The following is a 22,400-nucleotide window of genomic DNA, read 5'->3' as shown; positions in this document are numbered from 1 at the left end:
TGTAGCATTTTTTTAACACCATATTTATTATAATATAATAAATTAAATAAGTTATTTTGTTATAATATAATTATTAAAACAGCTTCTATAGAAAATTACACTATATACAGTAATAAAAAAAAGTTAGTAGCATTTACAAAAAATAAATACTGGTAATAAGCCACAATTAGGGCATATTCATGTTCGAACAAAATTCTTATTAAATTGGAATTTGGGAATTAAACTGTACTCTGATTCTTGCACTCCCCTACAAAGACTAACATTTTTGCTAAATATGTAGTTTTTTTCCACCCACCACCCAGTATATTTGTAGCAATTTAAAAAAACAAAAAAATAGGCAGACACACGTTTCTGCATTAGGTATGAATTATACATTTTACATTATGTGTATGTCTTTTATAGTTAAGTTGTTTTTAACTATTATGTTAAAATTGCGTGTGAATGTGCTTTTCTAATTGTTTTATTGTCCAAGTTTAGAATTCTGAGACCCTGTGACGGGGAGAAGGTACATTAAAAGACAAAATGGACGCACCCCCTGAGACGACTGGGGGGGGGGTATTTTAAAAGACACGATGGAGGCGCCCTGCTGCACATGGCACATGGTGGACCACCCCTTTTCCCACAGGAAGTACGTGGTAGGCTCGCCGTGTGCAATAAGAGAACGACTACCTCGATTACTGGACAGAAACCAGCCGGGTTGAAGGGGTGGGGAAAACAATTGCTTACAAAAAGGTATAAACAGTGGCTGCTCGTCCATACAGGCAAGTGAGGCAGAGCCTCGTTGAGAATCCCCCCAAAAATATCATATTATATATAAACTATATATACACACAAACACACATTTTTATTTAACTACGCATTTAAATACGTCATTATTAATAATTGCATATTATTACATAAGTTAACATAGTTCTACAAGAGGCGCTGATCAGAACTCGCTGTGAAGCAAGTGAAAGTGCAGCGGCAGCAACCGGCAGATTGTAATGCTGAATGTGAGGCTTAACTAATACATCGCTAGCACAGCCACATAAAGCGGACTGGGTTACCATGGTAACTAACACTCAACAGGAGAGTGTGACGCAAATGTCTGTGGTGAATAAATGGCAAACTGAGGCTCAGAAATGTCTGTGTGCATTTCCGTTGCCTACCACAACATGAGAACGTTACAGAGTCAATAGAGTGGTAATGTGAGGCGCTGAGGTCTGATTTGCAGCAGTAATAGCGACAGTACAGTAGACCTACTGGGAACATTTTAGAAGATGGCCGAGGAGGAAAGTGACCGAGTGACAAAAATAAATGGGCTTTTCCGCCAAAATCGCTAGAGGTAGAGCGTGTAATTATAAAAGAAGGTAGGGAAACACCAGCACTTGATTCTCTTAAGAAAGATGGCAAGACAACCCGACAATTTAAGACATGTTGGTATGATGTTCATACATGGCTAACAGGTAGTGCTGTTACTAACAAAATATACTGTTGGCCTTATTTGTTGCTATCAACAAAAAAAAAAAAAAAAAAAAAATGGGTTTGGTCTGGCGAAGGCTTTGCTGACTGGAAGAATTTATCGAGAAGTTTAGCCTGTCACAGCTCATCGCAACAGCACATTCGCCATGTCATTTCTTTAAGGCGTTTAGAGAGGGAAAGCAGCATTTCTTCAATTGACACTACTTAGCGAGCAGAGGCGCCTTGCAGTCTTGTAGCACAACAAGAACATAAAAAAGAACAGAGAGATTTTGAAGAGGCTTATTGACATATCTGTTGTTTTATCATGCCAGGAATTGGCTTTGTGGTCACCACGAGACAGAGGATTCTGTAAACCTGGGCAATTTTAAGGTACTTTTTCATTATTTTTTCCGTCATGGACGAGAAGTTAAAGGATTACTGGCAGAAAAATTCAGCAGTTTTTTCAGGTCTGTCTAAAACCATCCAAAACGAACTGATCGACTGCGTGGCTGACGAAATAACGTCCTACATTGACCGCAAGATTGGAGAAAGCAGCTTCTTTGCTTGCGAGATAGACATAACAATTAACATTTCTAAACTAAGCCAGATTTCGATGCGTTACGTGGATGGGAAAGGCTGCCCACGGGAGAGATTTGTGGGTTTTAAAGATGTCAGGGCAGATCGGAATGCAGTTGCCTTGAAGCAAGTGATGGATTCACAGTTGTTGAAATACGACTACAAAAGGAAACTTGTGTCTCAGTCATATGACGGCTCTGCGGTCATGGCTGGTGAACTGGGAGGTCTGTAAAGGGGCTGAACGACTCGCATACACACTGAGCTGTAATGAGGCCTGGTCCGATGTCAGTTTGTAACTTGTGCTTATATGATTGTATTGGAGTGTGGCAAAGATGACGTGTGTAGTAACATCAGGTCAAGACGTAGACAAGACTGGCGAGTGAATTGCGCTGCTTGCGTGGTTTAATAAATGAACAAAATAAAAAGGATAAACAAATTAAAACGGTGTACACAAAACAAAACGGTGGCCAAAACACATAGAGAAACACAGTGGACAAACACTTGTGCGAAAACTCCCGCACGAGTAGTATTTGTTATTTTACTTTAATTATTTTTTCCTTCTTTTTTTCTCTCCTGTTCTCCACTTGTACACACAACCCTGTGTGCATGAAAACTGACTCTGTAGCTGTACTGAGACTTGATTGCTAATCAATCATTCAACTGGAATCTTGATACATCTGCACGTAAACTAGTTGTGCTGCCTGTGCTTCTATCCAATCCCTGTGCCTGAATACAGTTATACACTTTACATCACCTGTGCTACACAACCCAAACTCTGTGTTCCAATACCTACCCCAACAATAACATGCCACATACAACACAAAATACGCACAGGGGTGAGTATGCCACATGGAGCTATACTTTTCTTTATATAAAGTGTTTTTGAAACAAAAACCATTTGTCAGCTTATTTTTCCCCAACTACAAGCCTCCCAATAATTATTTATTTATTTTAAATATGATGGCATATTTCTTTGTTTTGGCACATTGATACAATGTAAATATGATGTTTATTATTGTAAAATTAATTTCAAAATTTACATTTTACAAATTAACTTCTGAATTTCTGAAACTGTCTTCACGGTTTAAACAGACTGAAGGTATACTGTACTTTTTACTTGTAGATTGTACACTTTTAAAGTTTACCACTTAGCTTCAAATCACATTTAAAAACAGATGGTACAGCTTTCAAATTATTTCATACTTTGAATCCAAAACCAGGATGCATTTTTACTTATTCCTATAAGCAGTTCATAGTGTCAATTTGTCAAGTAAATGTACCCTTAGCAACCAATGTATTTATATTTTGTTTTGGGGATTGGTTTCATGCATTGTGGGAAAAATTAGGCACAAATCAGTGATTGAAATTAAAAAGCATGGGTTTTGCTCATGTTCTCATAAAAGACCAGTATATACACATTCTATACATGACATGCAAACATTGCAAAATCTAAAAACAACAAAAATCATTACATTTATTTGCAAAACTTGGTCAAGTTTATCTTGGGTAATAAAATGAACAGTTGAATCATATGTTGTGCATATTTACTTTGCAACATTCTAAAACCTACGGAACACTATAACAAGTACAGGTTCAAATAAACATAAAACATCAAGTGGAAAGCATATTTGAAGATGACATATTCACTCCAAAATTCACTCATGTAGTTTATAAAAAACAAAAGAAGAAATAATTTATTTCTTATAGTCATTCCAGCTCAAGTGGACCACACCATGTGGAGGGAAAAAAGATTTAAGATTACCTTAATGTATTAGTGAGATAGAACAACTATACGTGCAGAATGCCACGCTTCCTAAGAAGCTGGTGCTGCAACAACAGTTATGAATGACAATCATTTCCTCTGTTAAATTATAAACTGCCGGTCAGTGTGTTTTCCAGGGAACCCAGCCAAACTACTAAAGTGCATATTTTTCTAATGTACTTGGATCATGCAATACTGTGCATAGCTTAGCCTTACAAGATTTTGGAAACAGAAGTTTAAATCCGGAGGACTATAAACCTTGAGTCCAAGTGGATGGACCATAAAAAGTGAAAATGTTACAGTAAACATTCACTCGGCTACAGTATGTACTGTATATGAATACTACACTATCATTGCTTGTTTTTTTTAGATGCAACTAACTACATCCCATCTGACAACATGAATTACTTCCATCTCAATATGTTTTTCAGAAAATGAAACTGTTTATCAGAAACAATTGCCTGGAGTAGACAAAAAGGAATAGTTGCTGTATTTACAACAAAAACTGCACAAGAAACACATTTAAAAGGAAAGATTGGTAGATCAACATTGTACTATGCCAAGCTTACTGACATAACCACTGGGTCTGAGTCTAAAAAGCTACATTTCTGAGGTGAGTGAAAGGGGGCAACACTTAGTAAAGCTGGTTCCAAACACTACATTTTATTTCAAAATCAGGTTAGAGGAGCAGTCAGTAATTACACTAGTAACCACGAAAAGTTAATCATAAATACCCCTTGTAGTGTACCCTTCCCCACCCCCCATCATTACCTATAGAAATGTTGTTTGACAGAATGATTCTTGGTGATAAATCTCCCTCCTGACCTGTGAGGGCGCCGTGTAAAAGGAACAGAGTGCCCTGGACTGGATGGCCTGACAATTCATTCCCAAGGTTAGGTGGAAGTAGGACATCTAGAAAGGGGGTGGAGCTACAGTACAGCAAGTCATCGACCCAGAAGGGAAGCAATGGGGCAACCGTGGATTGGAGGAGAAATGGTTGCAATCTCTAACCAAAGCAGCGTGACTGACGTTACATAAGGGGATGTAGCGAGATGATCTGTTCCTTTGTACGGTTTAAAATACTGAACCGGAAGGGGAAAATATTGGTATAGTGAGTGTTTTGTTTGTTTTGTCTTGTCTAAAATCTACTTGTTTGTAATTAGACTGCTAACACGATCCAGAGCCGTCGCTACAGACCAGCACTAAAACATGGACAACACTGCACCATTGTTCACGGCAAACTGTATTTTCACCACAAGCACTACAGCACTCACTTTGGACTTGTGATCGTGTTTGTGTATAGTGTGTAGTGTGTGTGTGTGTGTGTGTGTGTGTGTGTGTGTGTGTGTGTGTGTTTAATACCGTGTCTATTGTTTCGGGACTGAACCCCGTGGATTTAACTGAGCAATACATATTGTTGTGTATTGACATTTCTCATTGTTATTTACTGTTGTCAAGTGATGTTGGATTACAAATAAAACCATAATTTCACCAGTAACATTGTTGTTTGTCATTCTCTTGAGCACTGCATCACCTCCACACCTGCGGACAGCAAACCACTTTGCCACACTCCTTCCAGAATTTTGCCAAGGCCTGACAGAATATTCAAAACCTACTGACAGGAACATTTAACCTTTAAGAATCTAAACACAAAAACAGAAACAAATATTGGGGAATTGGGTACTTTTGCAAATTCTTCTTGCGTATAGTGTTGTGATAAAACAGATTCCCTGTAGAAAATGCAGAGTTAACCAGGAATGCCTCTACTTTTCCCTCTCCTTGAAGTGCACACTATATGCTATGCACTTCTTTATCTCTTTAAAAAAATAGTACACATTTCTTGTTTACATTACTCAGTGTACAAAAACATATGTCAAATCCTATCTTAGCCAAGATTTTTTCGGTGATAACATGCATGTCAATGACTTTGTCTATCAGTATTTTCACGTTGACTTCAAAAGTACCCACACACAGTACATATGGGGAGAGCTATGCTCAAACAGCTTCCCTGATCTACATTCCTCATATCAATCAACTGGTTTAAAAACTACCATACCCAGAGAAAAGAATAAGAAATAACTAATACAGTGACAGTAACTTAGTCACCAGGTACTAGGCAACACCAACCCATACCTGACCGAGTGACAATCCTAATCCTCTGAAGAATAATATTTTTACATTCGTACTATCCTGTTAGATCTTACACACCATTGTGTGTGACTGGAGCCGCCACCCCTGAGAATAGCGAACTGATATAAACTCTCGTCTGCTGGGTGACTGCCAAGCAAGCAGTATTTTAATGATCTTGCTACGTGCAGTACGTGAGGCAGACTGCTGCTGATCTACAATCATGCCCGGGCACAAGAGTAAAGCTCAAGGATGAGTAAACACATTTGTCATTTTCATCAGTGTTGAAAGGAGGAGCAAAGGCTCTGAGCTACTTGCTGAACACTTGGGCTGCTTGTTATGGAATGGATCCTCAGGCTCAGGCTAACAGAACAATGTTTACAATTAACTTAGGACTTAGACAAGCGGCAACAAAAACAGAAAACTAAAAATTAGGAATCATCCCAAATGTCCTGCTAGTGTTTATTGGGGTTAGGTAAATACCCAGCATTTTCATTATCCAGTGGATTAAACAAAGGGAGAATCTGAACTTCTTTAAAATAGCCATCGTCTTAATGAGACGGTGGGTAAAATAATAAGGTACGCTACCTATATTTGGAAGAGGTCCTAAAACATAAAATGTTTTGCTTACAAGATTAAAAATAAATAAAGTTTTTTCCATTCAGTTCAATTAGATTTGGCAGCAACTATCTCATTGGCTGTTGGCTTGTAATTCTATACAGTTTATTTTAATCTTCAGTATTTCATATCAAACCTCATGCCAATCTGTATTAGAAATACTCCAAAGTAAAACAGTAATCTCTAAACTGATTGGAAATGAACTGCCATACCTTATTACAAATACATAATGCTTAGCACAAAGAGTTGCAGGTTTTAGCAATGTGCTATTTTTTGTACAGTAATTGTTTTAAAATTGACAATATTTTAGCAACTTGCTATATTTCTAGCAGCTTGCAGTAAACAGGTTCAAACAAATCAAAATCAATCTTAATCACACATTTGATAAAACACTTAGTTATGTATTTATTTTAAGAGAACATCTAGGACTTTAAAAGTACCTGATCAAAATTGTCACAGAATACATTTTCAATGCATGTCAGTATGTCTGGGATATAGTATGACACATATATACAAGACAACCACATGAAAACATACATTAACCACTGTCATTCTTTCCAGTTACACAGCCATGCTTTCCTATGTTAAATAAAACCATGGGTTGATGTTTAGGACGGCTATCAAAACTATTTGTACTGGATTCTTAATTTCCTAAGTGAAAAAATTATTCTGTAACTGCCTACAAAAGCAATGTCAAACTCTGCCTCCACTTTATTCAGCAGAAAAGGTCATGAATGCTCCTCATCCAATCAGATTCCTGCTGCTCACTCAGTAAAAAAAAAAAAAAACTATTTTAAATTTTAGAATAGGCAATTATTTTTTCTCATTTTCTCCCCAATTTGGAAAGCCCAATTATTTTTACTTCAACCCGGCTCAATGCTGCCACCCCCGCACCGACCCGGGAGAGACGAAGACGAACACACACATCCGCTTCTTTTCACGCTGCAGGCCTGCCATGCAGCCACCTCACAGCTGCAGCATCGGGGGACCACGTAGCAACTTACAGGCAGGCCCGTCTACAGGGGTCGCTGGTACAGAGTGAGCCAAGGACACCCTGCAATACCATTGCAAGAAAGCTAAATAACTCTGGTTATCGTCAGGGGCGACTGTAGTACAAGAATGCAGGCTTTAGAGTAAGTAGCGAGGTTCCAAAAAAATATAGTTACACATCCCCATGTGTTGCTACAACTGTTGAAATAATGTACACAACATTTTTATTTTGACAACTTTTTACACTTATAACGTTAAACTCAGTTTCAAAGCTCTTTTCCAAATGTCCGCTCTAGTGCACTGGGGTTTGAGATTTGTCCTCTAAATCAATGGTCACGAACCCAAATGTAACCGTCAAAAGATGCATGGGCCACCACCAGACGTTAATCATAAATACGCACATACATACAAACATACATACACACACACACACACACACAGTGCTAAATGTGAACAATACTCTTAACTGTGCAAAAGTATTTATATATATATATATGAGTTTGTGGAAGGGGTGTGGGTAATTCACTGACAAGGAGACAGACAGGTGTATTTGGGAAACACCACACAGGTGCCCAGTTTTATTTTAGGCCGGCTCTTTTTCTTTCCTTGTATTTTTTTTCTCTCCGGTAGAGGGCACTGTTGACCGTGGGCTGCCTATCAACGATGATAGACAGCACCACGGAAATACCACAGCTGGTACACGACCTGCAAATGCACTCGCAGGTGCTCAAAGAAATAATAATGAAAACAGAAGGCGAAAAGAACAAGGGAAAATAAAACAGTAATAAAACTACAAATAAAAGGTGCTGCACTCGGCAGCGTTATCCCGGTCGCCGCTACCCGCACGACCCGGATCACCGTCCTACTCTCTCGGCTATCTCGCCTGCTCTTTCACAATACGCCGGGGTCTGCCCAAGGGTTCCCCGCTCTCTCTCTCTGTCTCGCTGATTCCCGGTCCTGAATCAAAGTGTCCGCACCCTTAGCGCGTCTAAGTGGGCAGACCTGAGGAAACAACAGAGCGTTACTTTATAGGACCGACAATCACCCAAGACCCGCCTCTCGGCCATTCAGAGAGGGGGAAAGTCCACACTCACACTTTCCCACCTCCCCGTGTCACTGCCATGACTCACAGGCGGTTGTTGGGCGACTGCCGCCCTCTTCCTGCAGCCCGTGAACACGCCAGCAGAGTCAGCACAGATCTCTCCCTGTTACATATCCTTCCCCTCAGAATGACACCACCGGTTCATTCGAAAATCTTACACCCCCATGCCTTCCCGAGAGAAAAAGTCTGCGTTTTGATGCAGCTTTCCTGCTCGGTGGACTACCCTGAAGGCATAGGGCTGCAAGGCCAAGTACCACCGTGTGATTCTGGCATTGCTATCTTTCATCCGGTGAAGCCATGCTAAGGGGGCATGATCTGTAACCAGGGTGAAGTGTCGCCCCAGGAGGTAGTACCGGAGTGACTCGACTGCCCATTTTACCGCGAGACACTCCTTCTCGATGGTGCTATAATTTTTCTCGCGGGGAAGGAGCTTCCTGCTGATATACAGGACTGGGTGCTCGCTTCCCCGAACCTCCTGCGACAACACTGCCCCGAGACCTGTCTCTGACGCATCCGTCTGCAGGGTGAACCTCTTACCAAAATCCGGGCTGCATAGTACTGGCTTACTACACAGCCTCCGCTTCAAGGCGAGAAAGGCCCTCTGGCACGACTCCGTCCACTGAACCGTATTTGGGGCAGCCTTCCGGGTGAGGTCTGTCAAGGGAGCAGCGAGCGTAGCGAAACTCGGGATGAACTTTCTATAATAGCCCGCTAGTCCCAAGAAAGAGCGCACCTGGGTTTTGGTTGTAGGAACCGGCCAGTCAGCCAAGGCTTTCACCTTAGCAACTAGCGGTCTGATCTGGCCGCCCCCTACTCGATACCCCAAATACTCCGACTCACTCTTCCCAATGGCACACTTCTTTGGGTTAGCAGTGAGCCCCGCCTCCCGCAAGGATTGCAGCACCGCCGCTACCTTACACAGATGACTCGGCCAATCCTCACTGTGGATAACCACGTCATCTATGTAAGCAGCGGCGTACTGCTGATGGGGCCGCAAGATGCGATCCATCATCCGCTGGAAAGTGGCGGGGGCTCCGTGCAACCCAAAGGGCATGGTCCTGAATTGGTACAACCCGAAGGGAGTCGAAAACGCCGTCCTCTCTCTAGATTCCGGAGTCAGGGGTATCTGCCAGTACCCCTTCGTTAAATCCAGTGTCGTCATAAAATGAGCCGTGCCTAGACGCTCCAGCAACTCATCTACTCGGGGCATCGGATAAGCGTCAAATTTCGATTTCTCATTGATTCGTCTGAAATCAATGCAAAATCGAGTTGACCCGTCTGGCTTATCGACTAAAACGATCGGACTGTTCCAGTCACTTTGGGACTCTTCTATTACCCCCAGTCTCAGCATTTCGTCAATTTCCGCTTTTATTACCTGTCTTTTACGCTCAGGTATACGGTACGGCCTCTGGCGAACTAGCGCCCCCGGCTCAATATCAATGTGATGATGGGCTACTCGAGTCTGCCCCGGGACGGAAGAGAACACGTCAGGAAACTCCGCCACCAGACCGCGAGCCTGACATTTCTGCGTTGGTGTCAGATTCTCAGCAATCTGTACCGATCCTTTTCTTGCCAACACAGAAAGATCAGGTCCCAGGTCCGTGACGTCATCTGCATGCGCCACTAACAACGCCTCTGGCTGTAACCAAGGCTTTAAGAGATTGATATGGTAAATGTGTTTCTCTGTCCGTCGCTCCGGCTGGCAGATCTCATAGTCCACCTTCCCAACCTGGCGTGTAACCTCAAAGGGTCCTTGCCACTTAGCCAAGAGTTTCGACTCAGAACTGGGTAATAACAGAAATGCCTTATCCCCCAGCTGAAATGTGCGCAACCGGGCTCCTCGGTTATATTGTGTCTCCTGTCTGTGCTGCGCCTGCTGCAAATTGTCATGCGCCCATTTCCCCACAGACTCAAGACGTTTGCGCAGGTCCAACACATACCGGACTGTATTGGTCGAATTGTCCTGCTGCTCCTCCCACATCTCTCTGACCAGATCGAGCACGCCCCGGGGTCTCCGCCCATACAGCAGCTCGAATGGTGAAAACCCCGTGGAAGCCTGGGGAACCTCTCTGATCGCAAAGAGAAGGGGAGGAATCAGCTGGTCCCAGTAACGCACATCACTACGAATAAATCTGCGCAACATGTTCTTAAGGGTCTTATTAAAGCGTTCCACCAAACCGTCTGTCTGAGGATGAAACACAGAGGTCCTAATGGTCTTAATTCCCAAAAGCTTACATGTTCCGCGGATTAGCCGGGACATAAAATTGGTGCCTTGATCGGTTAGTATCTCCTTGGGAATCCCCACCCGGGAGAAAACCTTCACAAGCTCGTTGGCAACAGACTTAGCGGACATAGATCGGAGGGGAATTGCCTCTGGATAACGCGTAGCGTAATCCAGAATGACAAGTAGGTGGGTGTATCCTGCCGCACTCCTTTCTAGTGGCCCAACTATGTCCATCCCAATACGCTCAAACGGAGCTTCCACTAGGGGCAAAGGCACCAGAGGGGCTCGTGGAACGGCTCTAGGGCTGGCCTTCTGACATTCCCCACAACGCTCACAAAACCGCTTAACATCGCCATCCAGCCCCAGCCAGAAGAACCGTGACACAAGCCTTGCTTTAGTTTTATCCCTTCCCAAATGACCAGACAGGGGAATAGCGTGAGCCAGCTGCAACAAATCCTCCTTAAAGGGCTGAGGAATGAGCAACTGATGACGCACTTCACCGGTCTGGGGTAATTTATCAACACGGTACAGTAGGTCTCGATCAATTTCAAAGTGGGGGTACGTGGCGGCGCGTCTGGGCTCGACCACCCGACCATTAACCACCGCTGCTTGGTCAAAGAGCCTGCCCAGCACGTCGTCACGCCCTTGCTCGAGTCGGAAGTCACGGGAGCGAGCTAAGAAATCAGCTCCCATGGCTTCCAACTCGGGGTCAGGTCGGTCCCGAGCAGAGGCAGCCGAGCCAGACCCCTGCGCTGGCTCCGCGACCTCCCCCCCGGACTCTTCACCAACCGCCCCCACCTGAAACTTCTCCGACTCCCTCCATTGCCAGCCCTCATTCTTAGCGATCCGACGCTCCCGTTTAGTTTTACGGGGTTTAAATCTATGGCAAAACAATTCTGGATCGCGAAAGGGAAAAATCTCTCCAATTACTTCCTCTTTCTTAGCCAATAAAGAAGACGGGGCTGTCAGAGCAGCCAACCAATCTTTAAACTGCTCACAGTCCCGCCCCAGAACTACTGGTACCGGCAATCGAGGACATAATCCTACCTGCACCTGCGTCACCTGCTGGCCAATAGTCATACACACATTTATCTTGGGATAGGAGCGGACATCCCCATGAATACATTTAATATGCACCCGTCCCAATATACGTTTATGCCCCGGTGAGATTAGGCTCTCCTGTACCAGAGACTGACTACACCCTGAGTCCAGGAGAGCCTGGGTTTTTGTACCATCCACTGTCACAGGAATAACAAAACCCGTGTGCTGAAGCGACTGAGGTAATTGAACGTGCCTACCTGGTCGGCTGAGATCACACTCCATCACGGGGCAGTCCCGGGAAAGGTGGCCCACCTCCCTGCACGTCCAACACCTCGGTGGGCTGGCTTCTCTCCCCGAAGTTTTGAAAAGAGGGGGAAACACAGGAGCCATAAAAGGGGCTCGCCGATAAGGCGTCCGCGCGAGACCCCGGTCCGACACTGCAGCAGCCCGTGGGTATCCCCACCCTGCCCCAGTACCCGGGCCGGGAGCTCCCGCCGACACCCCCCGACCAAATCCTGGACTACCCCTACCCCCCAGTCCCTTCGCCCTTTCTGGGGCCAGTTGAGGTGGCGATCCAGTAGCCGCACTCCTCCCGGGCAGTTTCGCGGGCGTTGGTTCTGCTGCCTGGTACCGCTCGGCAAGCTCGACCGCCCGGTCCAGCGTGTCTGGTGCCTGCCGCTGGACCCACAGCCGAGGTTCCGGGGCTAGACATTCCAGGAAGCGCTCCACCACGATCATCTCCACCACCCTGGCTTTGGTGTTCAGCTCCGGGTTCAACCAACCCAGTGCGTAATCCTTCAGACGGTGGGCGATGGCTCGTGGGTGCTCCCCTACCGCAAACTGCTCCTCTCGGAATTTCTTCCGATACCCCTCCGGTGTGGCCCCCACGCGATTAAGGATGACGGTTTTCAGCGTGGGGTAATCCATCATCCGTTCCGGGGACAGCGTTCTCGCTGCTGCTTGCGCCTCCCCCGTGAGCTGAGGAAGCAGGTAACTAGCCCACCGGGCTGGATCCCACCCGGCCGAGGTCGCCATAGCTTCAAACACCTCCAAATAGGCGTCAGGTCGATCCTCGGCCGTCATTTTTGTGGGGCGTTGCAACTGGGGTCTGGAGCTGCGGGTCTTGCCGCCCCCTGCACTGCTGCGGTGAGCGTCTGGCGCAGGAGGTCCATCATCGCCGCAAACTGCGTAGCATCCATGGCTCGTCTGCTCCTTCTATAGCTGCACTGCTTGGGGCAGTGCCAGTGAATCCCACTTCTGACACCACGTGTGGAAGGGGTGTGGGTAATTCACTGACAAGGAGACAGACAGGTGTATTTGGGAAACACCACACAGGTGCCCAGTTTTATTTTAGGCCGGCTCTTTTTCTTTCCTTGTATTTTTTTTTTTCTCCGGTAGAGGGCACTGTTGACCGTGGGCTGCCTATCAACGATGATAGACAGCACCACGGAAATACCACAGCTGGTACACGACCTGCAAATGCACTCGCAGGTGCTCAAAGAAATAATAATGAAAACAGAAGGCGAAAAGAACAAGGGAAAATAAAACAGTAATAAAACTACAAATAAAAGGTGCTGCACTCGGCAGCGTTATCCCGGTCGCCGCTACCCGCACGACCCGGATCACCGTCCTACTCTCTCGGCTATCTCGCCTGCTCTTTCACAATACGCCGGGGTCTGCCCAAGGGTTCCCCGCTCTCTCTCTCTGTCTCGCTGATTCCCGGTCCCGAATCAAAGTGTCCGCACCCTTAGCGCGTCTAAGTGGGCAGACCTGAGGAAACAACAGAGCGTTATTTTATAGGACCGACAATCACCCAAGACCCGTCTCTCGGCCATTCAGAGAGGGGGAAAGTCCACACTCACACTTTCCCACCTCCCCGTGTCACTGCCATGACTCACAGGCGGTTGTTGGGCGACTGCCGCCCTCTTCCTGCAGCCCGTGAACACGCCAGCAGAGTCAGCACAGATCTCTCCCTGTTACAGAGTTATTAAAAAATGTACAGTTTAAAAGATTTTATATATATATATATATATATATATATATATATATATATATATATATATATATATATATTCAAAAGTAACAGCACTTTGTTTAAACAAGTTTCTACATTATGAAAAACAAAACATTTCCAGTGTCTGGGAAATTAAGCACTGGAAAATACGTTCTGTACTATCAATGCAAAATCTGAGAGTTCTTATCCTGCACCAGTAACTGGAAGGCAACAGGTTGCTCACAGCACAGAACAGCTGTGCTTCCAGACTGACCACTATGTATGCTCCTAAACTCTGATTTTAAAACTTTCACTGCTGAATACGTGGCTTCACAGAGGTAAGTTGACCCAAACATAGACGACAGCCTGGTGCCAACAGATTGAAGACGACTGACTTCAGCATAATCCTCTGATTAAAGTATATCAGGCCAGGTGCTCAGAATGTCTGTCTGACTTGGTAACATCACCGGAGGCTTGCAATAGTAAGTCACTTTCAAATTGCTGTTGATTCAGTGATAACAGTTCTTCCAACTCTTTCACAATGCTGACTGCAAAGAAAAAGGACCTTGTAGAAATGAGAATGCCAGATCATCCTTTTAAAATCCTGGAATCGATGGGAAAATGTAGCCTACAGTTCTTTCAGCTAAGTAACCTAGTGCTCCTTTTCAAAATTGCCACCACCCCTCAACAACCGGAAATGAGTGAAATCAGACTCTGTCATTTGGTCGAATGCCTTCTTCCCTCTTGCAGGAGTCCAATTCTCTTTGTAACTAGTCGTCGACACCAACTCAGAGTCAGTTATAAAACGTTTCAAAGCTCTCTTTTTTTGCTGGTAAACTTAAACAATAATGAATTAGTGGCAAAGAAGGCACATCGGTTTCCCATTGCTCTTCACAAAGCAGTAGTCATTTTCCCAACTTTGCTGAAATAAGCATTTTTTAGTTTTTTTTTTCTTGCTCTAAACTTCTATCTGGGTCGGGACTTTTTGGCTTCTGGCTCCTCTAATATTTCCACGTCTCGACTATGACTGCCGCTAGCACGTTTCTACCGTCGGAGCTGAAGCTTTACCTCGATTTATACTAATCTTTTTTGCAAGGACCCTGTAGAATTTGTCTAAGAAGATGCTTTCCAATTCATATAAAAATAAATACAAATAAGAACCCTAGCTGTTCCATTAACCAGTTAAATGTAGTTGAGTAAATGTGCACTACAATCCCCTTTAAAAGAGAATTGTATGTGGAGGGCAAAATATAAGTATGGAGCTAATGGGTTTCATGAAGTGAAGGGTGAAGTGATGGAGTTTCCATCAAATTTAAATTATGAAGTTACTGTAGCACCTCACATGGTTCACGAGATATTAGAAGTTGAAGTAGTGATAGTGGTGGCAGAAGGACAATTCGATAACTTCCCTCAGGAGGGATTCTTATTCATTTGCATAGGCTTACGGTAAGGCATTCTTTAATTAAATTCTTCATGAACCAGCTGTTAGATTAGATATCTGCCAGGGACCAATTTGAAACTATTAGCATAAGTAGTCAATATTCCCAAGAAAACTGAAGCCCAGCACTGAAATAAATTAAATCATGTTATATTTTACACACACACACACACACACACACACATATACATATATATTATTATATATATATATATATATATATATATATATATATATATATATATATATATATATATATATATATATATATACACATACATACACACACACACACACTACTGTGCAAAAGTTTTAGGCAGGTATGAAAGAATGCTGTAAAGAATGCTTTCAAAAATAGACATGTTAATAGATTATATTTATCAAATTAACTAAATGCAAAGTGAGTGAACAGAAGAAAAATCTAAATCAAATCCATATTTGGTGTGACCACCCTTTACTGTACTGTACTTTTCAGAACCCTGCTACTTACTCTAGAAGTACTTCACTAAACAGAATTGCCATGGAAGATCTAACTTATCAATTTAACATTGAAAAATAATTCTTAATGTTACAATTACCTAATGATTAGGTATTCTGTGTATTTAGCTTTTTCCATGTGGTGTTGAACTGCAAGATGTGCTGAATTCACTAGAGTTTTATTTTTATGCATTGCCTTTTGGATTACCATTGGATTTATAGATCATGGGATACTGCAATTAAACCCACTTTAGTGTGCAACAGTTTTGTGCCTTTATTAAACATGAAATACGCCGAGGCAACTGTACAGGAATTAGCCTAATTTATAATGTACACAGAACCAGTGCTCCTCAATTTAAAGCCCATTTGTTTTTTCTTTTGTTGCGATTTAACCAGCCAGACTCTGATCTAAATTTCATATTACAGATACAGTACCTCTGCTATGAATAACGGGTCACCTACCATGAATACACAATACAAAGTGTGCAGGTGGTTCTGAAGATCCAGCTTTCCTTAGCCAAACCAATCAGAGGCCAGAACTCAATGTGCCAAAGGAACATCAAGCACCAAGTTAAACATTACTAAAACTGCAAATGTGATAACTGCATTTCTTTAGAAAGATAGTGGACCAGCAGCAAGACAACTTTTAAGTGCTTTATTAGTGTTACATTATTAAAAGGACAGCGTATCTGCATTAAATAGGAATCAATTTTCTATAAACAGCAGTGGATCTAAATATTAATATATTAATTCTGCGTGCGTTTAACCTCAGGGGTGGTGGTGAGATACAACATGTTTACAAGTTTTAAGACAGATGTGTTAGGATCTGCTGGAGTTTACTATAGGTCATTAAAATACACTCATTACGTACCAACAGGGTGTATTTGGCAAAGAAGACATTGCTTCCTCCAAACAGAAAGCGCACTGCTAGTTTTGGCACTTAAAATAGGGGAAAGGTACAGAGAAGGCATGAACATTACAAATTTTAAACAGTGCACTTACATCCTCCTTGTTCTCCCACCCTCAATTATGGTTATTACAATAGAAACATGATTCATAAGAAAAAAAAACTGCTTGCACTGATTCAGACTCTTTGTTAGTGCTTTTTTGCAGATTTATCAACTGCTGCACTTTAGTTTGTCATCCCTCACCCCTCCAGAGACAAACGCTAAAATAACTGTGTGTGTGACTCTTGGACAGTGATGAAAATTTAAATTTACAGGTTTTAAGTGATTCAGAGTATAGTAAAACCATGCTTTAAGGCAACTTAGAGGCCAACCTAGGGGCCATTTGCTCCCATTGACGTCAAAGTAAATTCTCCTTCAGTATTAGGACAGCAGTCCCAAATACCTCAAACCTCTGTTAACATTACCTTTTAAAATGCAACACAGGGTGCTCCTTGCCAAACTCTGTTTTAAAGAATGTTTTTTAATGAGAGTTTATAAACTATAACAGTTCAAATGTTATATTGTCATGAGCTCAGAACTTTATTTACCTCCTAATACAGCATTTCCTTTGATAAAATTCAGCTAAGAGGATTAAAACACACACATTTAAGCACAAAATTGTATTTGAAACTATTTACCCTTATTAATACCAATGCTCATTCATCCAATTCACCTATTCTGTGATTATTTTAAATCACAGAACACTACAAAATGTCCCTGGACTATAGAGACTGTATTTAGTAAACAACCGAGAACACATTCCGTTGACAGCTAATTTAAGTGAGAATGCAAACCAGCAGCAAGCTCTTGTTATTGAAAATAGAAGCTGTTGCAAGTTGCATGCTAATATTTCTGGTGTTTTTGTTGAGACAGGAAACCATTGTACTGTGGGAATGTTTTCGACTGGGGAAGGGGAGACTGGCGAGAGGTTCAGATTGATCATTATACTGTACGAGAATAATATAGTTGCGTGTCAACCAACCACAACACAAAAAGCATGACTGACTGGAACAGTACAATCAATGGGAAACTGGCAGCTAGACATTTCAGGTTTGCCTAAAGTGTCTGTAATAATGTCACTGTCTTATCACAGTTTTTAATTTCCTGTGTAGTAGTCTATTATATGTGTTTTTTCTTTCTCACTTTTTCTGCTTAGATCATTATTTACCGCTTGCAAACTAATGTACTTTTTTTTTTTACTGCTGGGGCTGATTCTGACAAGACTCAAGCTGAAAATGAGGTGAATTTAGAAATGCATACCAGTGCTGTATAAAGGAACTGTAATTTATGTCCCTTCTGCGACTAGGATTATGTAAATGGGAATATCTGTTTAAAAAACAGGTCACTTCTGTTACAGGCTTACGGAACGCTCACATCTCGATAGCATACTATTATAATTTATAAATGCCAGCACTCGTCTGTCTTAAACCAGATACCATTAAAGGTATTCATCACTCAACAGAATACTACAGCCTATGCTTTACAATATGTTCTCTACCTTTTTTGTAGATTAAAAAATTTACTTTAAGACAACCTGTGCTTTCCATGTTAAATTTTGGTCAGTGACAAGAGCCCAGCGTTTTCCACCCAGGAAAAATAAATAAATACATAAATAAATAAAATCGATAAACACAGGCCATTTTCTCTGCTGCTTAAAATATACTTTTAGTGTGCAGGTATATGCGTGAAGCTCTGTCATAACCATGCTGATGCCACAAAATGATCAGTTTACTGCATGCAACTAACAGTATAGGCCTATATTATGATAGTCGAGGAGAAGATACTAGAGGAGGCTGAGGATATTAAAACTAGCGAGGGAGACTGCTGTCTCCACGAACACTACTATATATGTGCCCACTACAGTAACCATATGCCAAGAATGTTGCTTTTGTTAATGTCCTGGGATATTCAAGGCCTTATATATTTTTTTTTATACCTATCCCCTGATTTGTGCCTTTCAACAACTTTGTCCCGGAGTTCTTTTGAAAGTGCCTTGGTGCTCATGGTTTAGTCTTTGCTTTGAAATGCACTACCGAGCAGAGGGAACGTACAGGAACTGCTGAATTTATCCTGAAACCATGTGAATCACTACAATTTAACACAGGTGGAGGCCACTTAACTTGGTGTGTGATTGGTTACACCTGAGCCAAGTTAGGATTGCTATTACAAGGGGGGGGTGGACACTTATCCAACCAAGCTATTTCAGTTTTTATTTTTTAATTAATTTTATACACATTTCTAGAATATTTTTTTTCACTTGGAAGTTGTGGGGTAGGAAGTGTAGATAAATGAAAAAACTATTTTAATGCATTTTAATTCTAGGCTATAAGGCAACACAAGGTGAAACATTTGAAAGGGGGTGTAGACTTTCTATAGGCACTGTATATCTCCATATATGATAAATAGGAAAGCATGAAAAGTATCATTACTTTTAAATACCACGACACTTTCGCTTGCAATCACTGTTTTGCAATCTGCACTCAAAAGCATTAACTCAGTAATCCACTTTGAAGCCCAGTGACTGATTAGGTAATTACACAATGGCAGGGCTGCAAAGGAAAACTTTTTTTCAAAGTAGAAATTGATACAATTACAGAAATGGTTGGCCAACTCAAATCTGTTGTATTTGGCAAGCTGTCTGGAAGTTTAACCAATGAAGACAAGAAAAAAGGTGGCACACTCATAGATGCAGTAAATGCTCTAGGGGTGGAGCAGAGAACGGTGCCTGAAATAAGATAACAACTGACAGATCTAGCAAGTAAAATGAAATGAAAAGGAGATGAAAAAGACCTCAAATGAGGAGAAACAAATTATATTTAGACAATTTATTTTTAAGTAGTTGTTGCTGGTATTCGGAGCAAAAAAAGAGAAGCAAATACTGTATTCCTTTGAATTTAAGACGCGTTTCTTTGTAACCATTTGTTGCTTCTCAAAAATAGCCTGCGTCTTAAATTCGAGTACAGTATAGTGATGCGTGTGTTAAAAAGGAATTCAAAGGAAATACTGTAGAAGCTCATCCTGCTGCTTTTAACCCAACATAAGTAAACATGTCTTTTGTTATCCATCTAAGCAATAATGAAAATAAATAGTTATAAGTTACACAACTTGTTAATAAAATGCACTATCATTATTTGTAGTAGTAATAATAATAAAATAGTAGCAGTAGTATTATCTTACCCACAACATCACACTTTGCCCAAATGAAAGTGCCGTTTGTACTCCTGGCTATCGAATGACAGAAATGAGACATTTTGACATGTGAGATGGCTTGAATAGACTTCAACCTAAAATCAGTATTTCGACTTGACAATGGGGAATAACATTAGAAATATACTTTAGCCTATTTAGGTTACTAGGATCAGTGATCCACCACTGTAAGCAGACTGATCACAACCAGTAGCTCACACATTTTAATCCAGATAAATACCTAGCCATAATCTTTATCAACATCACTAGTACAGAGTATTGGAAAGCAAGTGTTCGATTCCTTCAGGCCAAGGCTCCCTCAGTTTGCAAGATAATATAGAAGGACAGACACTGAACTAACAGAACCTGAAACAAATGTATGCACAGATTACTATATTGTATTTATGACAACCTCAGAAACAGAGTGGACCACTGACTCTTCAACATACAATACACCTATACAGTGGTGGCATGGGTCTTTATTGAACTTAGTAGAGTGATCCATCAAGTAGACTACCTTAGTAGGATTAAGTCTTTTTTAAAAAACATACAAATTCTACATTATACATACAGTAGAAGGCATTTACTGTATACTACAGTACCAGTCACAGTTAAATCTGATTTGCAAACAACTTTATTATCTGTGCTCTGTACTTCAAAAGGTCACGTTTTCCAAAACTGTGAGATGGCTCACTTTGGTCCTGAGGGGCTGAAATGCCCTTAAATAATTAACAAATTCATATCGAAGTTCTTAAAAGGAAATACTGCCAGCAATTTGTAGGTCTCAATTTTTCCCCATATAAAAAAGGCAAAGGATTATCAGATTGTTTTTCCTAATGATATTTTGCTCTAAGCCATTAATTAACAAAAATGTACAGATCATTCCTTGCAGTTATTCCAATGCTGTACTTCAACATCCCAGATTCCTACTTTAAAAGGGGTCAAAAAAGAAATAAAAAGAACCGAGACACTGAAAACACGCGTGTAAAGCCATGATTGGTTACGGAGCAGGAGAGCCAAAACACTAAGCATCTGGAATATTGAGTTCTTGCACAACTCCCAGAAGGAACTGATCAACCAAATGGCTGCTCTTCCAATCACACATTTTTTTTCAATGCTTTTTATATACGGTAGCTGAAACTGAATGCATTTTGTTTGACTTAGAACAGTCTGTTCCACGGTTTACTGTCGGCAAACACATTCCTTCTTTTATCAGACATACGTGATAAAGCAAGGACTCTGGTGTGCGCAGCATGAGTTGGAATTTGCAGCAATGTGGGTGTGCAAACAGAGATAAGTACTGTACATTCTTAAGGTCTTAAAACAGTCAATGAATTATCAGTTATGCAAGTGGAAATTGTTTTCGCCACAACTGAATAAAATTGGGAGCTTTAGGTTTGTGTACAATTCTTCTGAATAAGTAAACAATATGGCAATCTTCTCCTAATTGAAAAAGTATGCAAGTTCAGTTAGCAAAAACAGAAGAATTAATTAGATTACTATACCCATAGAACTACCATTATTTTTTAATTATTGTGCAAGTTGTTTTTGCTGGTTTTTTTTTTTTTTTCAATAAATTCCCTATTATCTCAATTAAACCAGGAAGTGTCAAACTCCATTGAAAATAATAGTGAGGGATCAGGCCTTTCAGGTATTCCTACCAGAATATAAAAAACAGCAACTCTTTACCAACTTACAGTAATTGCACAACATGCAATCTGTACCAGTAACTTATTTTGAGTAATATAAATTGTGCAGTTACCTCCCAGTTTCTAGACTAAATAAAAGGTTGAATGATACAAAATCATTTTTCAAGCCTAGGTGCCCAACAGTATGCTTTACAGGAGGTTGCCTAGGTATACCCATAGAACTACCCTCCATCATTGTCATTCATGGGGTTTCCATGCAGAGCAATTTACATGTGAAATGGCGATGCACGTGCAAGTTTGTGGCCAAACAGTTCTGTATAAAACCACTTACTATGAACTGCACTTACTCATGCCCTTGTTATAGATTTAAAGCAGCTGTTTCAGAATACCCTTGCTGTAAAAACAATGCTAAATGTTTAACTGAATTAATTCCGGTCCTTTTTTTGATCCCAGCTATCTCCAATGACGACACGTGTCTGCCCTCCACGTTAGTAAATATAGTTGGTGAACTGGATGTCATGAGCCAGCTCGATCGCCCAAAACAGCACAACATCCAATAAGTTGTTGCCCTCTCAGAATTGAGTAAATACAATTGCAAATGAACATATTTACTGTGTTTTATTTGTTTGCATCGTTAATATTTAACACAAATCCAACACAACTTAAAAAAAAGGAGAGACTCTCTGACAGCACAAGCCTCCTCAGATCGCTGCTGTTCAATTGAAACAGGCGGCTGAGGAAACCGTCACAGTTGCCAAGTCTGCTTATAATAAGCGGGATTGGGTTTGTTTTTTGAGTCACAGGTTGTAATTTGTATAAACACCCAAACT

The 22,400-nt window shown here is 41.6% G+C and overlaps 1 protein-coding gene across 2 annotated transcripts in view; it reads right to left on the bottom strand.

Annotated features, from left to right (window-relative positions):
- Positions 1–22,400, bottom strand: part of LOC121316070 (egl nine homolog 1-like) — a 54,628-nt gene that overhangs the window by 19,488 nt on the left and 12,740 nt on the right. The window lies entirely within an intron of this gene.

The sequence above is a fragment of the Polyodon spathula genome, chromosome 5 (assembly GCF_017654505.1).
Source record: "Polyodon spathula isolate WHYD16114869_AA chromosome 5, ASM1765450v1, whole genome shotgun sequence".
Taxonomy (NCBI): Eukaryota; Metazoa; Chordata; class Actinopteri; order Acipenseriformes; family Polyodontidae; genus Polyodon; species Polyodon spathula.
This window is presented reverse-complemented; position numbering and strand designations above follow the sequence as displayed.